The sequence below is a fragment of the Phoenix dactylifera genome, unplaced genomic scaffold, assembly GCF_009389715.1.
Source record: "Phoenix dactylifera cultivar Barhee BC4 unplaced genomic scaffold, palm_55x_up_171113_PBpolish2nd_filt_p 000186F, whole genome shotgun sequence".
In the NCBI taxonomy this organism is placed as follows: Eukaryota; Viridiplantae; Streptophyta; class Magnoliopsida; order Arecales; family Arecaceae; genus Phoenix; species Phoenix dactylifera.
Window position 1 is genome coordinate 180,136 of NW_024067714.1, and position 11,306 is coordinate 191,441.

Sequence of the window (11,306 nt, forward strand, 5' to 3'; positions counted from 1 at the left end):
CCTCTCCTTTGATGTGAGGATTTCTTCCGGTTGATGAATCTTCTGAATTTTCTTACAAGGAGAGCCTCATCATCATCTTCCTCATTATCTTCCTCTTCACTGCTACTGCTGCAAGATAAGTCTTTGTTAGTTGAAACAGATTTTAATGCTATTACCTTTTTCTTGTGAGAGGACTCTTCTTCGCTGTGTTGTTTCATTGTGAGCTCGTGCGTCATTAGGGATCCAAGAAGCTCCTCAAGTGGAAGCTTGTTCAAGTCCTTGGCTTCTTGGATTGCCGTCACCTTGGCTTCCCATGACCTTGGTAGACAGCGAAGAATCTTCCTGACAAGCTCACTGTTAGTATAATTTTTGCCAAGGCTTTTTAGGCCATTGACAATGTCAGTAAATCTAGTGAACATGCAAGTGATAGTTTCATTAGAATCCATCTTAAACAATTCATACTTATGAACTAATATATTTATTTTGGATTCTTTGACTTGATTCGTGCCCTCATGGGTCACTTCAAGTCTATCCCAAATCTCTTTTGCAGAATTGCAAGTAGAGACTCTATTGAATTCATTTCTATCTAATGCACAGTAAAGCACATTCATTGCTTTGGCATTGAGTTGTGCCTTCCTAAAGTCATTGTCATCCCAATCCTTTTCAAGTTTGGGTACAGTGACACCCTCTACATAGATGGACGGGATGTATGGTCCATTTAGTATAATGGTCCACATCTCATAGTCTTGGGCTTGGATAAATATTCTCATCCTAGCCTTCCAATATGAGTAGTCGGATCCATTAAAGAATGGGGGTCTTTGGGTGGACTGGCCCTCAATGTGGGAAGATCCAAATGGGGTTGTCATTTTGATCTTTTACTCTTTGGGTAAAAGAGTTCAGGCTCTGATACCACTTGTTGCCCAGATAGACAACCCAAGAGGGGGGTGAATTGGGTTTTAAAAATAATTATTACAATTAAATGGTTTGTGAGATACTAATTAATCCTTTTTGCAAGTTGATTAATTAGATGCTATGTGCAGTGAATGAAATGAAAGTAAGAGAGACAAATGCAATCACAAACACAATGATTTTATAGTGGTTCGGAGCTAACCCTTGCTCCTACGTCCACTCCCCAAGCCTCACTTGGGAATTCACTATAACCCCTCGGGTTACAGCCGGTTGTTTTACAAGCTCACAACCAAACTTGTTGTTTTACGAGGTCACAACGAACTCGGTCGGTTTTTCCAGGCTCACCGACTAGAACCACCCCGATTGTTTTCCCAGGATCACAATCGAACCCTTACACGTTGGTTTCAACCTAGGCTCACCAACAAACCTATATACCCTTGATTCAATCCCCTGATTGAATCAAGTAAGAACCAAATGGAAAGAAAGAACAAAGAGAAAAAGTACAGCTTCTAGGAAAGCAGATATTCAGCAATATAAACAATAGAGAAGTTAAGAGCCCTCAAACTATTTTATGACGATGTAGAGGAGGGCTTCTTGAACTCTGGGTCTCCTCTTGAATGTCTTGAAGACTTGAAGGCAGATGGAGACTTCTTTAATGCTGGGAAGAGTTGGTTGAATGGAGTTAATAGCCCTCTTCCTTCTTTTCCGTTGAAATCAGTTTGCAGATGGAGGATTCTTGTTTTCTTTGAGTGGAATGTCACTTCTCTGCTTTGCTACAGTCCTCTGTGGCTATTTAAGCCATTCCCTACGGAAACTAGCCGTTAGACTCACTTTACTAGCCGTTTTGCACATTCTGCACATCCTGACAATGTGTCCGTTGGGATCGGAGTCGACTCGCGCGATCTGGAGTCGACTCGGCTGTAGCAGGAGTCGACTCATGCTTTTCTGGAGTCAGCTTGGCAACTGTTCCGGATTTGAATTAAAGTGAGCTTCTCGACTGGGAGTCGACTCGACTTAACCCGGAGTCGACTCGCCAAAACCTGGAGCTGACCTGGCATTTTAGGAGTCGGCTCATCCCATGGAATCCATAGAGCTATTCTTCAACTTGGCTCACTCGAGTCGACTCGGAAATTCTGGGAGTCGACTCGGCGCTCAGAGCCCGAACTTCCGATTTTCTGTCTTTTGGCTCGTGCAGTCTTGGAGTCGACTCGAACTGTTCCGGAGTCGACTCGGCTCTCAGTATCCGAAAAACAGCTTTCTGTCTTTTTGGAGTGGCGCTGCCTTGGAGTCGACTCGAACTGTCTTGGAGTCGACTCGCGTCTCAGAGACAACAATTCTGTCTACTGTCTTTTTGGGGTCGCGCTGTCTCGGAGTCGACTCGGGCTTTGCGGGAGTCGACTCGGCTCTCAGTGTCCGAAAACTGCTCTCTGACTTTTGCCTTGTATAACACTGAGAGTCGACTCTTGCTTTCTTTGGAGTCGACCTGCCAACCATCGGAGTCGACTCGCGTTCCTCAGGAGTCGACTCGGCTCTCAGGGTCGAAAATTGCTCTCTGACCTTTTTGTCTGTAACTCCCTGGAGTCGACTCGGTAAGCATCGGAGTCGACTCGCGCTCTTCAGGAGTCGACTCACTGACAGGTTTTGAGTTGAGTCTTGCTGTTCGTCTGTCAGTTCTCAGTCGGAGTCGACTCATAACGTTCCGGAGTCGACTCGAGCCTGTGCCAATGCTTCTGATACGCCTGGAGTCGACTCGTAATATCCCGGAGTCGACTCGAGTCTCAGACTTTGGTTCAACTTGACTTCTTAACTTATCCAAAATATCTTGAACCAAATCTAGATGCACTTAACCATAAATTTATAAGATTTTCACTGAAACACTAGATTGAATTCATTAGTAAACATAAGATATACTCAAATGCTTTGAGCTCATCAAAATCAAATAGGGTTATGATCAATCACTCCACAGTTGAGATTTTAGCCATTTCCATGCCAGTGGCTGATTGGTTGGAGGAGTTGAAAGGAGAGCACTACCAAGATGCACACATCCAAGAGTTATTACAACAAATTCAAGCTGGGCAAGCGGATTCTTCCAAGTACTCGACCAAGGGAGGACTTCTATTCTACAAGGACAGGTTTTACATATCCACTCACTCTCCATTCAAGGCTAAAGTCCTTTCTTTTATGCATGACAGTCCCATAGGAGGCCATGCTGGTTACCACAAAACTTATCAGCGGATCAAGCGAGATTTTTACTAGCAACATCTCAAAAAAGATGTACGTAGATACATCAAGGAGTGCGACCTTTGCCAGCGCACCAATGCTGAGAATGTGCATCTGGCGGGACTCCTCCAACTGCTAGACATTCCCACAAGCATCTGGACAGCCATATCAATGGACTTCATCGATGGGTTGCCTTTATCCCAAGGGAGATCAATGCACACTTCATAGCAATGGCTCATCCCTACACTGCAGCTATGGTGGCTCGTCAATTCCTCGAACACATATTCAAGCTACATGGAATGCCAACTTTAATTGTGAGTGATCGGGATGCAATATTCTTAAGCAATTTTTGGAAGTAATTTTTCAAGCTCCAAGGGACTAAACTAAACATGTCATCTGCCTATCATCCCCAATCAAATGGCCAGTCGGAGGTTGTCAACAAATGTCTAGAACGATACCTTTGCAGCTTTTGTGGTTTGAAGCCAAAAGAATGGAGTAAATGGCTTGCCAATCATCACTCAACAGCTGGAATGACTCCATTTCAGATTGTGTATGGCATTCCTCCTCCCAAACTCATCTCTTATGTTCGAGGTATGGCCAGAGTGGAGGCTGTGGATGCGGCTCTTCGTAGCAGGGAAGAGATTCTGATAAGCCTCAAGGATAACTTGAAAAAAACACAAGAGCGCATGAAGTTTATGGTTGATCGGCGTCGGACTGACCAGGAGTTCAACGTCGGTGATTGGGTATTTCTCCGTCTTCAGCCATATAGGCAACAGTCCATTAATTTGAGGACTAATTTGAAGTTGTCACACAAATATTTCGGTCCTTACCGAGTCCTAGAGAGAATTGGATTGGTGGCATATTGCCTGGAGCTTCCCCCTCAATCTCGAGTTCATCCTGTTTTTCATGTCTCGTGTCTCAAGAGAAAAGTGGGAGAAAATATCTCTGTACAAACCCATCTACCAGAATCAGATCAAGATGGTATCCTTATTATGGAACCTGAGGCTATTTTGCAGAGGAAGATGGTGAAACGAGGCAATCGGGCTGTCACCAAAGTGCTCGTTAGTTGGAAGGGATTAGAAGACGAGGACGCAACGTGGGAGGACTACTACAAGCTTCGGGAAAGATTTCCTAATCATCAGCTCGAGGATGATCCGGTTGCTGAGAGGGAGGGAATGTAACGTGCCTCCTCATGCAGGCACGTGACATATTTGGTGAATATAACGTGCCTCCTCGTGCAGGCATGTGACATATTTAGGCCCTATTTGGGAGAGCTTTTGGAGGGCTAAAAAGCACTTTTTGGCCCTCCAAAAGTACTTTTAGATAAAAAATGATGTTTGGTAAAATTTTCGGAAAGCTGTTTCAGCTTTTGTGGGAAGCTTAAAACAGCTTTTGGGGAGAAGCTCCAATTTGGAGCTTTCCGAAAATGCTGTTTTCAACTTTGTCGGGAAGCTATTTTTGGACCAAAATACACCCATTTAAATCATACTTTTTCCCCCCAAAATCCTTATCTCGCTTCTTCCTTTCTCCCTTTCCCTCTCAATCTTCTTCTTCCTTTCTCTCTATTTGTTAGAGAGATAAATGGTCATTAGAAGGATAACAAATTAATTTACACTAATAATTATAATATTTTATATATTTATTATTGTATTATACTATAAATATAAAATTATATTACATTATATCATAATACATTGATATGTTATTTAAATAATTTAATATTATATTAAATTATTATTCTATAATATATAATGTTATATTACTATATTATAATAATATTATATTACATTACATTAATATTATACTATATCATATATTTATGTATTAATACATATTATATTTTATCATGCTCTGTTATATAATACTGGTAATGTCCTTTATGGTCATTTTGTCACACAAAAGTACTTTCTCAGTTTGTTTACTAAACATATGTTAAAGTGCCATAGCACTTTAGAAATGTAGTTACCAAACAGCAAACAGTTTTTTATAAATGCTCTGCTTCAAACAGCTCTACTTCTAACAGCTCTACTTCCAAAAGCTCTACTATTAACAGCTTCCCCAATCAAGGCCTTAGTATCTGACCTGTTCAGTAGTTTGTAGTTAGTCTATTTCTGTTTCCTACAAAAGTGGCGATTCTTTCAGGAAAAGAGTTGCACACATATTAGGTAGTTTGCTTGTATTTTGTTGGATTGTTGTAACTTCTCCTGCGTGGGAAGATAGATTCTATTTTTGTGGATTGTTGCAACTTCCCCTGCATGGGAAGATGGAGTCCAAGCTTCAGTTTTAGGAGTATTAGGAGTGGTTGTAACTTCCTCCTCCAATATAGGAGAGGAATCATTTATATTTCAGTTTTGAAAGAATAGAAGGGGAACATTGAAAACCCAAATCCCGTATCCAAGTTAGGAGGTAAGGAGCTACCTCGAATTAGTTCCAGCAAATTTCACAAACATCCTTTACACAACCCTAATTTCCACTCATAAACCACCCTCATACTCTGTTGCCTCACCTATAAACCATCGAACAACCCTCGGGTACGTTCCATTCTCCCGTACAACAGATCCGGCCTCACACGGACGATGCCAGATGACTCCACTGGTTGTTCTCTTTCTACCAAGTGGGGAGAGATTTAGTGGTGGTGGTAACGGTGGTAATGGGGATGGTGATCCGTCCACAGGTGTTTGCCCCTTTTTTTTGTGTGTGTTATTGCTGCTTCAGGAAATGAACAACAGTGAAAGATCATCAGGATTTGGGAGGATTTGGGAGGAAATGAACAGCAGTGAAAGATCCATGCCTGGGGGAAGACTCATAGCCGATCATTTTCAGTGGATGATTGGTGATGGCCAGGATATTATGGTCTTCATGAAGTATTCTAATATGGATGTTGTTGATGAGGAACATACTATTGCAGATATTACTAATATTGAGGGAGTGGGATGAGCAATTATTATCTAATCTATGCCCATCGGAGTTGCTATAAATTGTTGCTTCCATGGTAGTCCAAGGAACAAAGCACTTGAATGATTATGCTGGGACGAAAATTTGAGGATCCAGGTCCATGTTCAGGAATTACAGGATATAATGAAACCACCCAGACATGTTCATCATCATGTGCCGTTTGCATGGATTTGTGTGAGGGCCCGTGCGGGCGTGTGTTTAGTCCCACATCGGTTATTCGCTGGGTAGATCTTGGGTACTTATACAGGATCAAGGAACTCAAATAATAACTTCCGGCTAGCCATTTTAGGTGAGGTCCTGGGTTGTTACAAATGGTATCAGAGCGGACCCGGCCCATAATCTATGTGGACTAGGGGACACTGCAGCACAGATCCATTGGGACTGACCACGGACTGATTGTGGTGCTTGTGATTAGATTTGAATGGATTTGAACCCTTAGCCTGATGAGAACGTCAGGGCTTGAACGGGGGGAGTATGTGAGAACTCGTGCGGGCGTGTGTTTAGTCTCATATCGGTTATTTGCTGGGTAGATCTTGGGTACTTATACATGATCAAGGAACTCAAATAATACCTTCCGGCTAGCCATTTTGGGTGAGGTCCTAGGTTGTTACAAATGGTATCAGAGCGGATCCGGTCCATAACCTATGTAGACTAGGGGACACTGCAGCATCGATCCATTGGGACTGACCACGGGCCGATCGTGGTATTTGTGATTAGATTTGAATAGATTTGAACCCTTAGGCTGACGAGGATGTCAGGGCTTAAACGAGGGGAGTATGTGAGGATCCGTGCGGGCGTGTGTTTAGTCCCACATCGGTTATTCGCTGGGTAAATCTTGGGTACTTATACAGGATCAAGGAACCGAAACAATACCTTCCAGCTAGCCATTTTGGGTGAGGTGCTGGGTTGTTACAATTTGTTCCGCAAAAGTAGCAACATGGGTCTTAAATTTTTCCATTGCAAGGCCACTTAGAAACGGTTACCGTGATTTTTCCTTCCCTTGTATGACCTGAACAGGGAAAATTTGCTTGAGTACATTGACCTGAACAAAAATTCTTTTTGGCATTCGATGTATGGTGAAATTGTTTACAGGATACAAGGTGTCCTAATATGGTTTATGGTCCTAAGCAAAAGCTCTCTGTCTAACAAAATTATGATACAACTTGTGAGGTTAAACCATCTCAGCTCTGAATGGCAAGCCAGAATGGTCAGTAAATGATCTAGAATTTAGATGAGAAGTGGGAAAGCAGCTTATTAACAGCTTCTGAAAGAAATTTACACTTTTGTACTGGCCAGGAATTGCATGAACCATCCAAATAAATTTTGCATATTCTAGATAGCAGAATTCAGTGCTTGATTGCTTGCAAATGCAGACTTGCTACTTTTAGATAAAAACTGATTTGTCATGGTGAAGAGCATATTGATGAATAATCTTCTATGACTGCTGTTCTTCAATTTATATCTATGCCTTCGCTCCTGGTTCTTCAGTATAATGGCATCGTGTTATGGTTCCTTAATTACTTCTCTCATTTGTGCATGACTTTGTATTTTTTTACTTTGCCTCAATTGTCAAGTATGGTTATTTTTTGCTGCAACTTTATGCATGATTGTGTTCTAATCAAGTATACTCCACCATAACTCTCCAATCTCACCTACTGTCATTCCAGTGTGTATTCTATACAACTGGGCCCCTTATAATCTCTGAATTGCAGGATCTAAATTTTTAGAGGTATCTTTTTGTTCAAAAGGATGATCATGTTTTTTTGTTATTCATTTCTTTTTCCATTAGATGGTAGATTATATGAATATTATCATGCATGAAACTGAGAATGACGATGTGGTTGAGGTTTTGCTGTATGGAAAAAAGAGAACGAAGAATTGTTCTTCTCACTAATGGAAGATATTAGATCTTAAAGGGAAAAGACCAACAACATTTTTTTCGAAATCTGCATATTTGAGAAACTTTGAATGCACAAAGTAAAAAAAAACTATACGGATGTACAACTTAGAAACAAGTTCAACTAATTGAGGACTTGGAAATGAGATTTCGCTAAGTTGATAAAAGAGACGGGAATTGGTTACCACTCATTAACAGGGGAGGTGATTGCAACTGAAGAAGTTTGGCGAAGGTTATACAAGATAAATTGAAAACTAGTAGGTCATAAATATTTACTTTTAATTTTTTAATACTTCAAAAGATATCATCTACATGGTTTAATAAAATGTTGATATATGGTGAATTTTTCTTAGGTCAACAAATCTGCAAGAAAATTTCGAAAGAAGGATGCCCTATGTTCGAAAAATTGAGCATGATATTTGGGACACTACAGCTTGTGGGCACTTGTTGCATCCTTCAACTAACAGTCCTTCAGACATTGAAAATTGGAAGAAGTAGGAGAGCACGAATTAGAGGTTCAGTTTGTTGATCATGATCCTCCAGTCAGAGGTCGCCGAAGTCAGTCTGCCACCCCATCAAGATCCAACCGAGAAAAAGATCCAGCTTTGGTTAATGCACTGAAGACCTTTAATCGGCAAAGGGGATTAAGAAACATGCTTATGGAGAAAAAAATTGACAAGCTCATCTACTGGATTTGGTTCTTCAGCTACATCTAACTCATCTCATACAAATCTTGTAAAAGAAAGTATGCAAGCTTTGAATGCTCTCCCAGGAGTAGATGGAACGACTTATGCAAAGGTAGTGGAGAAGTTTTGTGTGGACCATGTTATGATGGAAAAGTTCATGGATTAAAGGAAAATGGATTGGCTTAAAAGCCTTTAGTGATGATATGAGACGTGACAATTTGTTAGGATTTGGCTATGTTTTCATCATGAGATCCTGGACTTCATGTCTTTGGACTTGTCTTATGTGTTTTTGGATGTCATATGTTTGGAGCTTCGTAGTCACATTTTTGTACACTTGCTTTACTTCATGTGTTTGTGGAACATCTATGTGTTGACTTTTTGAAATTTGAAACTATTTTATGAACCTGTCATAACATATATGGATATGCATTTTGGTTGACTTTATGAACATGTGATGCTTATATTTATGTCTTTCTGGATGTCATGTCTCTCTTAGTCATGTGTGTTGAGTTTTGGTTGACCGATCTAGTTCACTGCTGTATATTGACAAGTTGGAGAGATGGCATCTAATAGCTATGACCCAGACTCATCCAATGAGTTTGATTGTGATGTGGATGAGATGCTATTATTTACAGTCATTGCTGAATATCATGATAAGTATTTATATAAGCGATTTTGTACAACCTCTTGTTTGACCGGGCACGTTATATAGTCGAGGTGCTCCAGGGTCATCCAGATAAATGTTATGATTAATTCAAAATGGAGCCACATATATTTATAGATTTTTGCAACTTATTGAAGGAGACACATCTTTTGAAAATTTAAAAATTTTGTTTGTAGAGGAGCATGTTGCAATATTTCTGATGACGATATCTGATAACGAGTGAAATCGAGTGAAATCGAGTTATGGAAGAAAGTTTTCAACACACACGCGAAACCATATCTCGATACTTCAATAAAGTTCTTAAGCAAATATGTCATCTTGCCAAGGAATTAATTGTTCACCCTTCTTTTGATACAACTCCTTCTGAGTTTCGATTCAATTCTAAGTATTATCCTTTTTTTAAGGTAATTTATTTTAATCAATAATTTCATATATTTTGGTATACATTATGAATTATATTTCTTGCTATATTATGAATGATGTTTCTTGTTTTTATCTTATGCAGAACTATATTGGTGCTATAGATGGAACACTTATTGCTGCTTATGTCCCAGTGAATGAGCAAATTCTGCATTGTGGGAAGAGGATAGATCTAACACAAAATATTATGGCTGCTTGTGCATTCAACATGTGCTTTACACATATACTAATTTGGTTGGGAAGGAACTGCAAATGAGTCATGAATGTTCCTAGAGTGCCTAACAAACCCAGAATGCAAATTTCCTTTACCCCTTGAAGGTAATTTGATATCATGATATCTTACTTTCCTCTAATTATATAATGTTGTAACAAAGTGATATATATATGTTCTTGATATAGGGAAATACTATCTCGTCGGTTCGGGGTACCCCAATATGGTAGATTTTTATCACCAAATCATGGAGAGAGATATTATCACTACAAGAAAATACACTTTCAGCGACTAAGATTCTAGTCGCCGAATAACCATATTTGGTCGCCGAAACCTTTTCGCGACTAGCATACCCTTCGTCGCCGAACCCTAGTCACTAAAAGGTTTTGGCGACCAATATTGTGTGGTCACCTAAGGTACACCAACAACGACCAACGTTTGGTTGCCGAAGAAAATTATCAGCGACCAAATCTGTTGTCGCTAATTTCAACGCCGACCAAATAGTTGGTCGTGGAAGGTTTGTCTTCCGCTACCAAAAAAATGGTTACTGAATGTCTATCTTTCCCCACCAATAGTTTGGTCGCAGAATGTATTGGAATGCATTGGCAACAAACATTTTTTGGTGGCAGAAAGTATTAACCTGTATTTAATTAACAATTCAAATTATAAGCGTAATATTTATTTTTGGGCTCATTCCAAATCCTGTACAAACAACACAGCCTATCCAATATCCATATTGCATAATACATTTGCTCATCCAAATAGAAGTATACACAATGTTGGAGAATCCATAATCATTCATTATAAATATCATCATCTATAAGTCTAAAGTCAAGCATACCTATTAACTATACATCAAAATGTTTCATCCATACCATATGTTAAGGTGATAATCATCACCAAACACATCAAAATGTAAATTAAAAATCCAAAAATATCTGATGTTGCTATTCATCCAAACAACCATCATGTAGACAAAAATATTCTTATACCAAAAACTAGATTCTGCTTGTAGACAACTCCACCATGATCATCTGAACAAAAGCTATCCATGTATCAGAAACTAGATTTTACATGCTCATAACTCCACCATGTATCTGAGAAAGCAAAAAAGAATACACAATCAATAACCACATGTAAATAATAATAAACTAAAATTCAAGTATAAGTTCCCAATGACATTTCGTTTAATTTGGTCCAAATCTCTAAATAACCTACGTAATATAAATGAGAATACATACCAACGAGTATTTGTACTACCAGTTGAATACATGGCCCCATCATGATGGATAGATGACTTATGCGTATGAGTCTTTCCCTTTAAGAACTCTGTCACCAAACTTGTAAGATGTGCAATTTGCTTCT

At 39.7% G+C, this 11,306-nt stretch overlaps 2 long non-coding RNA genes across 2 annotated transcripts; one reads left to right on the forward strand and one right to left on the reverse strand.

Moving 5' to 3' along the window:
- Positions 1 to 6,891: 6,891 nt before the first annotated feature.
- LOC120105064 lies at positions 6,892 to 9,085 on the forward strand. Its single transcript, XR_005507430.1, has 2 exons — positions 6,892 to 8,217; positions 8,314 to 9,085. It is a non-coding gene; the product is annotated as an uncharacterized LOC120105064 (long non-coding RNA).
- A 1,633-nt stretch (positions 9,086 to 10,718) lies between these two features.
- LOC120105061 lies at positions 10,719 to 11,306 on the reverse strand. The gene is made up of 2 exons (XR_005507427.1): positions 11,183 to 11,306; positions 10,719 to 11,038 (listed from the first exon to the last, which is right to left on the reverse strand). It is a non-coding gene; the product is annotated as an uncharacterized LOC120105061 (long non-coding RNA).